The sequence below is a fragment of the Eurosta solidaginis genome, chromosome 3 (genome assembly GCF_040869045.1).
Source record: "Eurosta solidaginis isolate ZX-2024a chromosome 3, ASM4086904v1, whole genome shotgun sequence".
In the NCBI taxonomy this organism is placed as follows: Eukaryota; Metazoa; Arthropoda; class Insecta; order Diptera; family Tephritidae; genus Eurosta; species Eurosta solidaginis.
The window spans coordinates 18,680,328-18,691,227 of NC_090321.1; the positions used below are offsets into that span (position 1 = coordinate 18,680,328).

A 10,900-nucleotide genomic window follows, 5' to 3' on the forward strand; every position below is an offset into this window, starting at 1 on the left:
GTAGTTTTTCTCTAATATCAATTAAAGCAAAATATTTTTTTCGTTCACTCTATTTTGCGCTCTGTGTTTGGTTGCAGCGTAAGTACGCAAAATAAGTGACATTTTACAGTTACTGAAACAGTTCGCTGACAAAAGATGCCATTTCATTAAAGCTAAACTCATAATTAGTATTATTTCAGCAGTCTGAAAAGCAAATCCCTTTCAGAAGCAAGTGAAGCTGATCAATACTGCAGTTGCACAGAGAGAAGTTTACTATGACATCTACATTTAAACAATTCCACATATGTATATATATATATTTTTTTTTTTTTCATTTAAATTCAAAAGCATTTTATGGGTTGCAATTACCTAGAAAATTGCTTAAAAAAGTTTGAACCTTTGCAAACTTAGCATATTTTCAACATAAGTTTTTATTATAAGCTAATCACATAAACAAATTAGGCCAATACGTGTAAGGTGTATTTTGATAACTCTTTTATAAACTTCAGTGAAAGTTCAAAAAACCAATTTTCTTCTACACGTGATGAATATCCTTTCCACTGTCTTCAGGGATTGTAGTATAAAATGGCAGGCTTGTTTGTTTTTAATATAGCTAATCAAACTACCTAGGAAATAAAATTTATATTCCTAATGTAGGTAGTCCTATTTGTACCAGTTGCTCTTTCAATCTCGTTTGAATCGTATTTTATTATATGCGCGTGTTCATCTTGTCTGCTCCTGGGTTGTTGATCAAGGTACAGTTGAAGTTTTTATATGACTACTGGAGGCTAATACGAGATCGATTTGTTCTTCCAGTTTTTCATACATACCTATATTTAGAAGTGTTTCCATTTAGTCTTCGTGGTATGATGGTAGCGTGCTCCGCTTACCACACCGTATGCCCTGGGTTCGCATCCCGGGCAAAGCAACACCAAATTTTTAGAAATAAGGTTTTTCAATTAGAAGAAAATTTTTTTAAGCGGGGTCATCCCTCGGCAGTGTTTGGCAAGCACTCCGGGTGTATTTCTGCCATGAAAAGTTCTCAGTGAAAACTCGTCTGCCTTGCAGATGCCGTTCGGAGTCGGCATAAAACATGTAGACCCCTTCCGGCCAATTTGTAGGGAAAATCAAGAGGAGCACGACGCAAATTGGAAGAGAAGCTCGGCCTTAGATCTCTTCGGAGGTTATCGCGCCTTACACTTTTTTATTTTTATTCTTATTATTATGCCAAATACTCTGTATTTACTCACACTATATGACTTTAGTGTCATCAATCATTTTTGTTTTGAAATCCACTCTATTTAATATTCTTCTATTGCATCTTTGCGAAATCACAGCTGTGGTAGTTTTGTTGTGGTTTACCTCATGGTCCCCAGCCCTTGTATGTCAAAACTTTCAGTTTTCGTATTAACGAGGACAATAATTAGTTAACCTTACCAATTAAAGCTGCTAACGCTAACATACTAGATTGATCCATTCATTCTGTTTGAAAGTTTTTCTGAAACAAATTTCTACGTGGCGGGTCCGAAACACAGAACAGAATACAGCTCCAAAGAAAAAAACTAGCAGTAGTTTAATACCAGTTTCCTATTAGTTGAGTTTACCATGAGTGCTAATTCAAGAGAGCACCAAGTTGGTTATGCAAGAGTGATGTCATTGAATTTTGATCGCTTTCAAAAGTGAAGCGCTGCACTGCAAACAAGGCGTGGACTGATCAAGGCTGTGCAAGAGAACAATCACGTATTTATTACACTAGGCTTAGACTGCCATCAAACGCAAAATAGCAGTAAAGTACACTTTGGAAATTTGGGCATCTTGGAGAGAGAAAGCAACCAATGCTACGTCAGCTTGTTAACAACAAATACAACTTTCGCAAAGAGGAAGCAGTGGCAATTTTAATAGAATTTCGTCTGTTAACTCCATCTTTTTTATGTTTCGATAATTTTAGAAAAAAATATGTAAATGTGTTAACTAAAACCATGCAAAAAAGTCTCTAAAAGGTTTTCCAAAAAAATATGGTAAATTTTAATTTAAGGTTTATAAACTCTTTCGAGCATAAATTTGTGTAGTCGGCAAAGCTTCTCAAAGTTTGTTTTGATTTTTGGCAATTTTTTCTGCCAAAGGTTATTTCATATATTTTTCCATATCATAAATTAATGCACGATTCGTTTGAAAGAAAATCTGAAACTAACTTTGAAAAAAAAAAAATCGAAATTCAGTGCGAATTTCGAGAGACCTTTTACCTGTAATTTGATGGACTAAAATTGATTTGGCTACAAAACCGCATACAGAAGTATTAGTATTATTATTACTTCATGTAAGTATTGTTTTCAATAAAACCGTTTAACATAAAATTTTTTTTAATTATTTATTTTCAAGTTTATAGCCTTTATTTAATTGCCTATTATTTCTCAGTCTATTTAATTTATTTAGTGACTCATTATTACAAGGACTCTTTCCTGAAAATTTGCTACAATCTATGTCCTCAATACACAATCCCTCCAAAGACTTTACTCGACTCTGCGCCACGTGTGCTTGTCCCTCCTCCAACTCCAAAATATATTAATGGCACTTCCAACGGACTGTATGTAATATGTGTTCCAAATATGAGCCAAATCGGACATCATAGGTCGCTTTCTATTCATGTATGTATTATGCGTTCCAAATATGGACCAAATCGGACCACAAATACGATTTTTCTTACTATCTCGATCCTTGCGCCACCTAGCGGCGATTTTTTTCATAGATCGCTTTCTATTCTTGTATGTATTATGTGTTCCAAATATGAGCCAACTTGGACAACAAATACGATTTTTTTGAATATCTCGATCCCTGCGCCACCTAGCGGCGATTGTTTTCTTATTATTGCATTGTCATCGGGTTCTGAACTATATTCCAAAAATCAAGTTTGTAGCTTATAGGAAAGTTACTTAAATTCAATTAAAAAATTCGTGCCAACCTGTCAAGTCAAGCTAAATAAAACCGTTTAAAAATAATTTGACGTTCTGAAAGTGGGCCTTAAAGTGAAAATTAAAAATTTTAAATTTTTTAAATGTCGATAATTTTTTTTTAATGTAATTCAACGTGAGATGTTATTCTGTAGCTTTCTTAAGCTTGTTTTTTTTTTTTTATGTTACTACGGGTAGTCCGCCTTGGCAAAGATAATCAGTTTGGTGCGAAACTGCCCAAAACACCATTTTCGAAAATTTTCGAAAATAGGAAATTAAGATATGGAGAATGGAAGCCACTCACAGGGTCTCAGCTTATTACTTATCAACAGCATGTAAGCACCACGGACTTAATTTTAACTTTTGTTTCTTTTAAGACAAGGAAAGTTGTAATTCAACTAAAGGTATTATTCCAGTAATTTTTTAGTTTTCTCATTTTATATTCATGACAATTATATTAGCAGCAACATATGTGATCCGGTCTATGAAAAGGTGGCTTATGACTGAAAACAAAAATGTTTCCACTTTTTTTCTTGTTTCGATAGTTTTTGAGACGCTCTTTCACATGGTGAAAACTAGAAAGTCCTAACTTGCTTAGAAGTGTACTAAAAATGTAGAGAAAGAAGAGCACAAATGAAAGACGATGAAGCCTTTGGTTCCTTCGATGCCACTTTGGTGGCTGGTGAAGCATCCTCAGATTTTTTTGATAGCATTTTTATCGATGGCAATGGAGCCAAAATATCGGTCAGAAACCGGTTTGTGCTTTGCCCTTTGGGCATGACTGTTCATAATGCAAAAGAAAAACTACTAAGAAACTGAAGAAACGCATTGTTTATCTTTAACTGCTGATTCGCGATATTTCTTTTTTGAGTCATAAGCCACCTTTTCATAGACCGGGTGACATATAGTTTATAAGCATAAGTTTACCTAAGATGCTATAACTAAATAAAAAAGATAAATGATATGAAGGCAAGATTTTTGGCTGGCAAAAAGGTTTGATATTAAAAAAAATATATATATATTCTTAGTAAAACATTTTTCAGTGTAAAAAACAATCTTCAAATAATAAAGTCGGCATTCTTTTGCCATTTCATATTCGCTACGCAGTTTTTGTTACTTATTTGTTATTGTTTTTATTTTTTATAAAGAAGTTTTTTACTGTTGCTTATTATATATGTATGAAAACATTTTGTATGAAATGATTTATAATTATTTAAATTGATATTTTGATTTATTTTTTTTTTTTTCACTTTATTTCATAGCAGAAGGCAATTTCAAATTTTTAAAATTTTTACCATTTTTTTTTTCACTTTTATACACTGGGTATTTTGAAAGTAATTTAAAATGTTTTTGTTTTTTCACTTTTACGCACTTATTTTGAATGTAATTTCACACATATTTTGTACCAACCCACTTTTTGGTAACTCGCACAGCGTGATTTAAAATAATTTAAAAAATTTTTGTCATCACTTTTTTTAACCCTTGGTTCGCAGCACAAATTTAAATAATTTTTTTTTTTATTTTTAATTTAACAAATATTCAAAATCAATTAATACACAAAATTATCACTTTTATTTATTATCATTTAGCGTTTCACATTCCGCTGCATTTCGAAAAGAGACTATCGTCGCACAAGACCGGCGTGTAACTGAAATGTGATGCATGTACAAAGCAGCCACAAAGTGCCGTTAAACGCAAAGAAATTACATGTAAAAAGGACGAAACTGGTCGAAAAAGGAGCATAATATTTTAGCACGGCATTACATATGCATATGCTCGTATTAGTACATACGCTTGCTTTGTTATTGCTGATTTACCCCTAAGAAGAGCAAACTGTTATACGCGGCATGCATTTGGTATAACTGTGCTACAACATGTGCTGTTTGTTGTTTTGAAAGTGAAATTTTATGAATGGGAAACCACTTGTTTGCATTCACAACCACGTGTGCGTTCTCCGTTTTAGCAAGGTTGTTGAGACTGTTATACTTTACTTGCTAAACTGAGGGGAACGTTGATTTTATATGCAGCCCTCACGTATAGGTGTGTGCATGCGTTTGTGTATGTATTTCGTATATGTTTTGTTTGTTTTCGCTTTCGCGGCAAATAAAAGTAATATTTCATAGCAAAAGTTTTCCTCATTTCAATTGCAAATTGTTTTTTTTTTCTTTTTTACTTTATCATATTTCCTTGTAATTACTACGAAATAAACAGTCTTGCCAAAAAATGCTAATTCAGACTAAGTTTGAAAAGTAAAGTCATTTTCCGGTAAGCGAAAATCAAGTTCTTCAAGTAATTAAACGTATCCATCCTTCAAAATGGTGCAGAAGCATGTTCGCTGACAACAGTTTAAGTGAGTCTGGGAGTGTCCAAGAGAAGCGCATTGAAAGATTTATGAGCCTTTATGCTCTGGCGACGGCAAGTCTGCTTTCTGCAGGCATAAATTGAGTCCAGCAAATTTGAGTAAAAGATGATGCTGCGGCCATGAAGATATTCTTATCGTAACCCGCCTATGAAGGTAGAGGAAGAGGGCGGCCGCAACTCAGTTGGAAAACTCAGATGGAAAACGGTTTGAGATTCCTTGTTTTTATCAATTGGCGCCATTTAGTGCAGCAAAGAAGCAACTAGCGCATCTTTAAAAACTTTGTTAGAAATGGAGGGACGACGCTATGAAAGAGAATTTTAAATGAGTAATTGCTTTATATATCAGTAAATTATAATCGGAAACATTCATTGGCATAGTTTCTGGAAGTCAGAAAGTGAATTTTAGGGCCTTTTTGCTATGGACGACAGTATAACTTCTTTCCGAAATGGTCAAGAGGTCAACCTGATTATGCCTTAATAGGCATTAAATAAAATATGTAAATGCAAGGCACAATAACCACCGAAGAGGTTTTAAATTTTTTCCAATTCTCGTGCTACGTTCTAATTTTTCCTAGAAATTAACTGTACGCAACATGTTTAAACCCGGCTCCGAACGATGCCTGCTATGCAAATGAGTTTTCATTGAGAAGCAATAGACTCGCTGCCGAGGGGCCACCAGGATTAGAAAAGCCTTTTTTCCACATCAGCATTGTACCACCACACCACGGCGGCCGCAGTGGCTAATTAGCCAATATAAAAGAGGTCATAAAGTCAATTGACGCAATAGCCATTTCAAACGGCTTTATATCAGCCCACCGTAATAAATATATTTGCAATCAAATTAGAAGACCATCTGCTGGAAAACGCAGCGTGAATACCCAATTTGTGTTGCATTTCTTAATGCCGATTTGTTTCCATTTGCTTGTTTTTTTTGTCTTTGTTTTACTTTTATTTTACTTTCTTCTTTCTTTCTTTCCTATTTCTCATTTGCTATATTTCTTTCCTTTTTTGCTCTTATTCTGCTTCTCATCCCTTTTACTCTCCCCAATTTGTGCTCTGTTAGTTCCTTTATGTTTTGATTTACGCCCCTCTTCTTGTGCTTCGACTTTCTGCAACACTATTATTGCTTTCCCCTTTTCAAAATCACTTAATTTCCTTTTATTGCTTCTATTTCAACGCCACTCTCCAAATCTTTCATTTTCCTTTCTTTATAGTTCATTCTCGCTGTTTTCCACTTTCCGTCAATTCCTAACAACTTCGCACTGACTTACCAATTTATTTCTCTCTTCCGCTCTCATCCTTTTGCCCTTTTAAACCCCACCCTTTCCCTTAAACAAATTTTCTTTTTTTTTTCTCCGATTCCACCCTCTAAGCCCTGTTCATGCCTTTTTCTAATATTTCACGCTCAGTCATTCCCATTCAGCATTGCAGTCCCTTCTTAATTCCTTTGGTTAACGGATCAGGTTAGCTTAGCTTTTCGCCCTTTACTCACAAAGAAAAGGTCCTAATCCTTTGTACTTCTCTCCCCTTTTCTTCTTCTTTACTTTTCCTTATTTCTCAGTTATTAGCTCTTCGTTTCAATTCTATATTTTGTTTCTCCTTACAATTTTCCATTCATCTGCCACCTTTTTTGAAACTCTCCATATTACCCTTTCTCATGTTCTTGCTCTTTATTTTACTCGATCAACCTTCTTCTCTCTTTTTCAGTTTTTCAATAACCTCTTACTCTAATATTTTTCCTTATTTATTCTCCCTTCCTGCACTACATTTTCTAGTGCTCCTCTCACTGTTCTGTCCCACCACTTTTCTTTTTTCACCACTTTTCCAATTCTTTGCAACTCTCTTTTGAACCCACTTTCTATTTCTCTTTCCTTTGCATGTGCTTCTTCTTCCTCCTTATCAACTATATTTTACAGTGTTCCTCCTCCTTCATTGCCACATTCCTTTTGTTTGCATTTCCTCTACTTTTTCCGCCTTCTCTCTCCTACTTTTCTTATTCATGTATACGATCGTCCTTTTGAGCTATAGATCAGTCATGGATTGGATGAACCATTGTGCTATGGTGACCTTTTTCTTCCGGTGTATTCATACGACAGTCATATTTGAACCCCTTTACTGCAAGGGGAGGACAATCCACAAAACCACAATAAAATACTTAGGGGCATAGTATGTATAATGCAACGAGTCGTAATTTTTCGTATGAACTAGAGCTTGTGTGATATAGTAGCGTTCTTTCACCTCAGTGAGTGAAAGTAAACCGGATTGCCTCTGTGAAATTTTCAGTATTATATAGCAAAGTGTGACGGTGTCATACATAATCTGGCTCCTAATTTGATTTCAGTTGCTAAATTTTCATTATTTCAACTATAAAATAATTTAAACACCATTAAACCTATTTACTCAGCCAAATATTTTAAAAGCAAATAAAGACTTAACTTATTCATAAATTTTTCTTTCCGTTTTGTTTTACTAATTCTTTTTCCAATAGATCTAAATAAGGTATAAAATCCCTATAGCTATATAGTTTTTTATTTTTTTTATTTTATATATATATATTTTTTTTTTTTTATTTGCATCATAAAATTTCTACACGCCTATAATTACAAAAGAAGCACAATAAAAGCAAGCAAACATAAACACCATATAAAATCAAAGCAATCACAAGCGGCTATCTACATACATATAAAAGTACTTATCCATGGGTATATGTATGTATTTAGTATATATTTACGTGCACACTATATTGTGTATTTGTTACTTGTTATACCACCAACACAAATAACAAAAAGCGAAGGCCAATTGTAATAAAGCAAAGTACAAAAAAAAGTTTGTCTGAACGATGTTGTATTAAGTAAAGAAAATAGCAATAAAAGCACACTTCCCAGCGGCAATAAAAAGTACACCGGTACTTGGGCAACAATATGTGCATAAGTGTGTATTTGTAATGAGAATATCATAAAGATTTGTACGAACATTTCTTAAAGTTTAAGTGCTTGTTTTCAGTGCTTAGCCGGCAATAATACTCAAATGCTCATGTGGCTGCTGTTTACGTCGTTTCGTTGAAATTTTTGAACAACGTCCTTCAACTTATTTAAATTTCTTACACGTATAATTGTGGTATGTATGTAATTGTATAATTTCTGTAAAATCTGTTTTATTTTAAAGCTAAGATACTTAAGCTAAGTTAAAAACAATTTCTGTAATTAAAAAATTGAAATGATATTTCGCATAAATTTTATGCCAAGCATTTTGTGAACGGTATTTTATGTCCAATTTTTTTGCGGTATGATAACGTAAGATTTTTTGTACGTAATTATCTGGAACTGCCAATCTTTCACTAACTCGTAATATTATTTTGAGCTCTGCGGTTGTGGTTTTTGTACTAACATAAAAGATAATAAATAGAAAGAGTTTTCAATAACTTAGATTTATAATACAAGTATTTTCGAGTTAATCGGACGTGGGATCCTTTTATGACCCTAATTTATCTGGGGGAACAGCCGGAGAAGTCGAAATTTCTGACAGTCAGCAAGAGTAGGACTTTTCCTATCAAAGAATGGTAAAGAAAATGTTATAGTAAAAAATATACAAGGCCGCAGTGTTACGTGCGACAACTTTTTTACGTCTCATGAGTTGGGTATTGTATTGTTGAGGCATAAGCTAGCCGTAGTTAGAACAGATAGAAATCACAAACATGGAGAAGAAGCCAGAAAATTATGCATATTTCTTCTTTAACAACAAAAAACCACCTTCGTTGGATATGTGCCTAAAAAATCGGGAAGTATATTTGCTCAGTACATTGCACATTAGACTGAGTCGATTGATTAACCGATATTGCGCCATCGATTTTTCGATAGGATTTGGGCTAAGGAAAAAAAGTTCCACTACGCATACCCAAAAAAAATTATTTTCGAACCTGTGAAAAAAAAATGGCGAAAGGTTCAATTTTTCGACCAAAATACTCGCCAAAACCCAAAAAATATTTTTTTTTTAAATTGTTATCGCCAACGTTTTTACAACAGTTTTTTGAATTTTTTTGGATTTTGGGGAGTATTTTGGTCGAAAAATTTACGTTTTCGCCATTTTTTTTCGCAGGTTCGAAAATAATTTTTTTTGGGTATGCGTAGTGGAACTTTTTTTTCCTGAGCCCAAATCCTATCGAAAAATTGATGTCGCGATATCGGTTAATATTAAACACATAATGCTGAAATCAATGACGACACTAAAAAGCCTGAATTCATAGATTTTTAGAACAAAACCAAGCCTGGGGATGATAATCTAGATCAAGTAATCAGGACATACACTTGCAAGCGTAGAACGAACCGGTGGCCACAGGCTCTATTTTTCAACATGCTCGATATATGCGCCTACAATGGGTATATCATTTTCAGAGAAATAGAGTCTGAATGGGATATAAATAAGAAATTTAGATGTCGTATATTTCTAGAGGACTTAGGAAGTGGACTTGTTTCTCAGGAAATATCGCGCAGGACTACCCCTGCTCGCAGCTGTCCAGCCAAAGCTGTTGTACGCAATCTTCAAAACGCGCTGAAACTACAAAAAAAATCTACAATCGATAAATTTTAAATGAGATAGTTGCTACATGTGCCCAAATCGATCAAACAACACAAAATACATCAAAAATGTCCCAGTTGTGAAAAATTTATTTTTAAGAATCACTCGGAGATGTCGATCAAATGCAAGAATTGTTCAAATATACTGAAACTATTCATTTTATTCTTTCAAAAATTAATTTTATGTTTATTAAATAAAAGAATTGATTTCAAACTTGAATAATAATCAACAGGCGTTTTTTTTTATATTGGGCAAAATTGACCAATGAACGTCAGTACCCTTTTTTTGTGGAGTACAGGATAAGGGTTATAAGCATATCGACTCGGTATCACTACTATTACTTTTTGGTATCACTTTCGATCCTCTTTTCTCAAACGGCTCTAAATTGTCTTTAAATTTTCCTCTCAGCGCTTAAGTAAGCTCTGTAGGGTAGCTTTAATCTTATCTCACTTTCCTTTTATTTTTGACAATTCTTTTAACAAGTCTTGTTGCCTCCAGAATAGCTAATAAAGTAAGAGATTTTAAGGTGAGCCTCTTCAATTAGCGTCGTGCTCCTTTTAATTTTCCCTACGAATTGGGAAGACGAAACCGACATGTTTTATGCCTCCTCTGAACGGCATATGCAAGGAAGATGAATTCTCACTGAGAAGATTTTTATGGCAGCAACAAATTCAGATTGTTTGTGAAATCAGTAGCTTGCGAATTTTTCGAGAGTATAGAAGACCACCAGATATATGTTCAGAGAACATTTCTTTGCATTCCTAATCGGAGACAGTGGTGTACCAACCAGTGATGAATAACCTTAGCCTGCAGCCCGGTTATGGCGAAGACAGAATGCAAATTACCATATTAAAAAAACAAGGTCGCGAGTGCTGATGAATTGTCTGCGAAGCTATTCGAATACGGCGGCGAAGTGTTGATAAGGCACACTCAACAGCTGCTTTTCAAACTACTGTTGGACAAGTGCATGCCGAGTGCATTTTCTTTTCCCATTCCACAAGAAGGAAAATCCTGTAAACTGTACCAACTAGCGTCAA

At 34.2% G+C, this 10,900-nt stretch overlaps 1 protein-coding gene across 1 annotated transcript in view; it reads right to left on the reverse strand.

Annotated features, from left to right (window-relative positions):
• mtt (mangetout) overlaps window positions 1–9,146 on the reverse strand; it is a 409,542-nt gene extending 400,396 nt beyond the window's left edge. The window contains exon 1 of the mRNA XM_067771149.1: window positions 4,223–9,146. The gene's annotated coding sequence lies outside the window, so the exon portion shown is untranslated. The remainder of the gene's footprint in view (window positions 1–4,222) is intronic.
• Between the last annotated feature and the right edge of the window lie 1,754 nt (window positions 9,147–10,900).